Source organism: Triturus cristatus, chromosome 4_1 (assembly GCF_964204655.1).
Source record: "Triturus cristatus chromosome 4_1, aTriCri1.1, whole genome shotgun sequence".
Classification (NCBI taxonomy): Eukaryota; Metazoa; Chordata; class Amphibia; order Caudata; family Salamandridae; genus Triturus; species Triturus cristatus.
In genome coordinates, this window is record NC_140585.1 from 757,029,897 (window position 1) to 757,035,260 (window position 5,364).

The 5,364-nt window shown below is 49.3% G+C and overlaps 1 pseudogene; it reads right to left on the reverse strand.

Moving 5' to 3' along the window:
- Positions 1–4,586: 4,586 nt before the first annotated feature.
- Positions 4,587–4,705, reverse strand: LOC146855488 (5S ribosomal RNA; annotated as a pseudogene).
- Positions 4,706–5,364: the final 659 nt, after the last annotated feature.

Genomic DNA, 5,364 nt, shown 5'->3' on the forward strand with positions numbered 1-5,364 from the left:
ACGACACCTCACTATACATTGGTTTACCTACTTGCCTCCTCCCCCAACCTCTAAGGTTCCCACCCTTAGATCCTTTCCTTGCAACTCTTTAAAACCCCTACTACTCCATTAATTGTTGCATTTTAACCCCTGCAACCTTTTACCTACCTTTCATGTATTGTTTCCTCTCAGTGTAACTTGTTCACAACCGTAAACTTAACCTGTAACCATGTAAAAACTATCTGCCAACCGCCACTTAGAAAAGTCCTTCCTCCTCGCTGACTGTTCTGACCCCTCACTAGGAAAAACTAAGGTACCTGTCTATGTTCAGAGCCCTATCCAGTGCCTTCTTTGTCTGAAACCATGCATCCTGAAGCGAAACAAATGCCCTCCATTTCCTCTGATGGGTTCCACCGTTGCAACCTCAAATCAGGAGCGGGGGTGAAGGGCTGTACCCTACTAACCATTCTTACCTACCAAAACCTCTCATGCCACTGTTATTTTCTCTTCCTTGCTTTACCAGTTGCAGTGGGCATGCTAGCCCCTACCCCTCCGTCCAAGGAAATAATTCTTCCCACATGATGAGATATTTAAAACACTGCTTCCTTATTTCCAGTAACTCTTACTTAGGTTGCTACAGCAACACTAAACCTTGACACACCCAAATCATATTCCCTAAAAGCAAGTTTTAAAAACAGCTGAGCAAATACATCATAACTAGCAAATGTCCCAACAAGGCAAAAACCTGTGGCAACACGTTCCCACGCTTCCATTGACTCAATCAATTCAAGATTCATACCATCCCCTTTCAGCACTTCTAGCCATGCAGCCCATTGTACAAGGTGATGGCCAGATCTGTTGCGTCCAGCCCCACTACTGCACCTGAAAAAAACACATGTAGGTAAAAATTGAATTCTTCAATTTACAAACACACCCCTGATCCCCCAGCCGGGACTATCTGTGAAAGCAATCAGAAGTCAGTCGCCCAATTTCTTCATCATATCCCTGCCCCAACCTTGTCAGGCTGCAACTGTAGCTCGTTTGCTCCTGAAAGAGTGATTGCCAAAAATGCTTGGGGGGGGTTCTCCCAATTGTGAAAACGCCCTCAGCATAACCCACAGTAGCTGAGCAGCTGTCACCACCTCTCCTGAGGATCGGCAGAAAACTACCCAAAAACATATTTCTCAGCTTAACACCGGAAGAAAAGGGGCACAAAGCCGCTGCAAGGCAAGCCTTCCTCTTCACCACTTTACCTGTACCTCTTTGATCTGGCTTAGAGTGTTTCAGCCACATTACAACTGAACCTGGATCCCTGTCCCATCACCCCAAACTAACTCCAAAACCAACCTTTCTGCTCCCCTTTTCCCCACAGGATCGGCTATTGCAAATGCACTGACAAACTTCCAAGGTATCAAGGTGGAAAACTACTCTGACTCCTCAGCGCCTTTGCAGCTCTCCAGCAACAACTCCAAATTCTCCCAACAAGTGTCTTCAAAACATGTTTGTGATCCTAAATCTGAACCCTGTCTCCATTGCCAACACTTCAGGCATGCGTTTGCCCAGTTCACCTGCAGAAAGGGTGTACCCGAAAGGGCTTACCCCAACCGGAACTCCCTGCAATTTCCCTGCAATCATATTTAGGACAAACCTTTGTCAACAAATGTCAAGATAAACTAGACAATATCATCCTCCCTTGCCCAAGCCTCTGACCTCTTCTTGAGCATGACCATATACACTCCTAGTGTATACTACTAGCGACCCTACCACCAACTGCGGCATCCCATTGCCTATGGACCACATCCCCTTTTGCTGCAGCTACAGACCTGTTCCTCCCTGACAGACTGTTTATGGAGTATGTGTACCACTGCAAAAGTGTCCACCCAGCAAATGACTTTCCTGTGTGACGATTCCTGTTCCCATACTTTGATCGCCAGCCCAGAGGAAAAAATTCAAAGAAGGCGATACTTCTACCCCCATGTCTCCAATACCCTGGCAAGTCTTCTGCGCACTATCTACCCTGCCAGTATAAACCAAACCATTAGCTCCTGTAGCAGCAGAGTATAATTGTATGTTCTATTCCCATTCTTTGCACGCTGTCCCAGTAATGCCATTGACATCATCCCAGAAACTATGTCCAAAATGTAAATCCTCCTTTGTCCCTGCGGAGAAAGCATGTGATAATGTGGTATCAAACGCCCTGCTAATGCCTGCTCCATTTCCTGCACAATGTCCTTCCCATCCGTACTACTCTACCTGCAAAGTCAAATGTCTAAACAGAACTTGTACCTACCTGACCGGCCCCCACCCGTGCGGCGCACCGGGGGATTGCCCGGTGCCCGCTACGGCCAGTTCGGCCCTGCCCACAGGCTTCTGGAAATCTGCCCTTGATTATTATTTTTTTTTGTATCCCACTCCCTCACAGTGGTGCAGTTTTGAAGAGGCCGTAAACTAACTGTAGACTACTAGTGGTATAGATGGTTCCTGAACCTAAGCACTCCCATCGTCTGCTGGTAACAGATCTGTGTCTATCTACCCCCATTTGGCCTTCAGTTCGCAGTCTATCGGGCCCTAAATTCATCCTTATGGTGCAACCAAGCCTAACCCCCATGTGTTGTCTGTGTCCTCCTGATCATATCTGTGTATTTGAATAAGCCACTTCTCAGGGGTTTCTACACAATAAACACATGCGAATGTCAGGAAAACAGCAGTCCAATTCTCTATTATCCTTGGCACCGATGCTTCTTCAACAACTCATTAACTCATCCTTATATCTTTTTTCATTATTTTTTTGTGTGGACCCTTCCCTTCCCTTTAATTCTTTGGGAAGTGCTTTTAACTTCTCTATGTATTCCCTGTTCAATTTTCTCTGCGGCTGCTTACATAATAAGTGCTCCTAGGTGTGTTATCACGGTCGTTTCTTTATCATCATCTCGTGACTCCCTTTCACCACCTTGTCCTCATCCTTGTGCATTTGTGTCTTTTCCCCCTTTTCCCCTTGACCCTCCATTGTCTACCCCTGCCTGTCTTCCCCATAGTCTGTGTCTCTATACCCACCCCATTATCTTTTGCATGCCAACATTTTCAGAGACTGACGTCCTGGTCCTATTTGCCACACACATAAACCCCCATTGACACTTTATCAATTAGGTGAACTTGATCTCCCTGCTGACACCTTATCTTGAGCTCTTTCCCCCCCCATTGACATTGCCTGGCTTCTAGGTCAGCATCCTCACCGGATCCAGCCGCTTAACCAGTCATGAAGGAGCTCGAATGGAGGTAGCCTGTGCACGATATCCCTCTCCTCATTCCGAGCCTACAACATACTAGGCACAACATCGTTAATGTGACCACCCCCACACAGGGCAGCTGGGCTCCCCTCTGTCCTCACTTATTTCCTCTTCTTCCACACAATGTCGTCAAAGTCCAACTGTGTAAATTCTTTTTACTTGACCCAAGAACCTGCCTGCATGTCTACCCATACCACAGCAATTCCACGCCCTAGCTGTATTACCTCCACGATGTCCACCTCCGGGTATCAGTGGGCTGCATACAGCCTTTCCATCATAGCCTTTTGTTCCTGATTCCCTTAGACCTCCTCGAGGTGACCCAACTTTGTGTTGCGCTGCAGAGGCCATCCTTGACCTTCATAGGGGCATTGTACCGTCCCTCGTCGAACTCTGGCTGGTCACTCCAAACCATGCCTTTCCTTCCCCTCGGGGTCTTTGAGCTGAATGTGACTCTCCCGAGCTGCCTGACTACATGGCACGTCCCCCGCAAAGCAAATGTATGGTCCAGCAAGCCGGGGTTAGCCGCCCTACCTACCTTGCCCTCCCTCTTGCCACGATTATTGTCTGTGCCGATTACCCCTCCCAACTACCTCCCATCCCTTTCCTGCCCAACGCAGTCCCCTGGTGATGCCTCCTGCTTCTACTCCCCTTTCCTCTGATTCCCGTGGCCTGAGCCCCCCTAGGGGTCCCAGTCTATCCATCCACCAACTTCAAGGAGACTGGGATTCCTCGCGTGGCCCAGCCTTGCACTCTCCCCTGAGGCCCACCTCATCTAAGCCTTGTGCCCCCCAGTCCCACTGGACTGTGACAGTCACCCTCATTCCAGGCAGCCCTCCCACCACCCTGCCTTCGACCGCCCCCTGTCCTACCCAGCTGTAATTTTTAACATGGTCCCTCCGGCACATGGCTTAGGGTCACCTCTTCTCCAAAATACAGCCTTGAAAACTACAGTTTTTTTTCCTCACCCCTGCCCCTGCTCCTCACTGTGTCAGCTATGCTGCCAATGCACTGTATACCCAGGTGCCCAATCCTTCGTGCAACCCCCAAGGGCTGACTTTGCTACCACTGCTGGGAATTGAGTCCCTGGCTTATTCAACCTGACTTGGTGGCAAGCATTATTGCCTAACTGTCACTCCCCTACTTCGCCCCCCCCCTTTTCTCTTAAAGCATGGGTAGGTGCTGTGTAACAGTCCGCCCCCCCACCCCCAGATACAATTTGAAGATGTGAAGCTGCCCCCTCCCACCGACTGAATACAAGGGGCAGCTCCTTTCCCCCTCCTTTGGCTCCTGGTACCTATCTTGCCACATTTTCAGATGAAAAGCCTACAGCAGCTGGCCTTCCCAGGCGGTCTCCCATCCAGGTAATAACCGGGCCCGACCCTGCCTAACTTCTGAGATCAGACTAGAGCATGTGCTTTCAGGGTGGTAAGGCTGTAGGCCCGTGTCCCATGGCTGCGTCCGGGAGAAGGCTCCCACCGCCACAGCCACACCGCTGATTGCCGGACGTGCAGGCCACTATGTTAATTAGGCCCAAGCGCCTGCTCCGCAAGAAGGCACATGGCCTAAAAATTTCCAAAATTCATTGCCACACGCAGCACGATTAAACTTCATCAAAATAAGATATGACATTTAAAATTCTTAAACTTTTTACCCTCCCAAGCCGGCTGCCTTGTCACCTCACTTAATATAGTGGCATAGAGCACAAGATGGCTGTCTAAATAACCTGCCTGCCAGCCCAAAAGGCATATCCCAAAACGAAGCCCAATTGGGCTCAAAAACCACGGGGTGCAAGCCTCCTGAGCGGTTGGCTGCCCCCCAAACCCCCATCCTTTAGCTCTCTCTCCCTCTCGAGGCTCCACAGCACAAGAGACGCAACGCCCACTTAATTTTCAACTGGAGGCAACTTAAGGTCCGAGATTCATGGATATGTTCAAAGACATAGCTCTGAGGAGGGTGCACTGTGTGGGAGCTAAATTTAAGGTCAAAGTCTACAAGACAGTGCTGTTGTCTGGTTGCACAGACATACTCGGGACATGCTGAAAGCTTACCTAGGAATGCATTTCACCCATTGCATACCGGTGGCTTTTTGTTTTGTCAC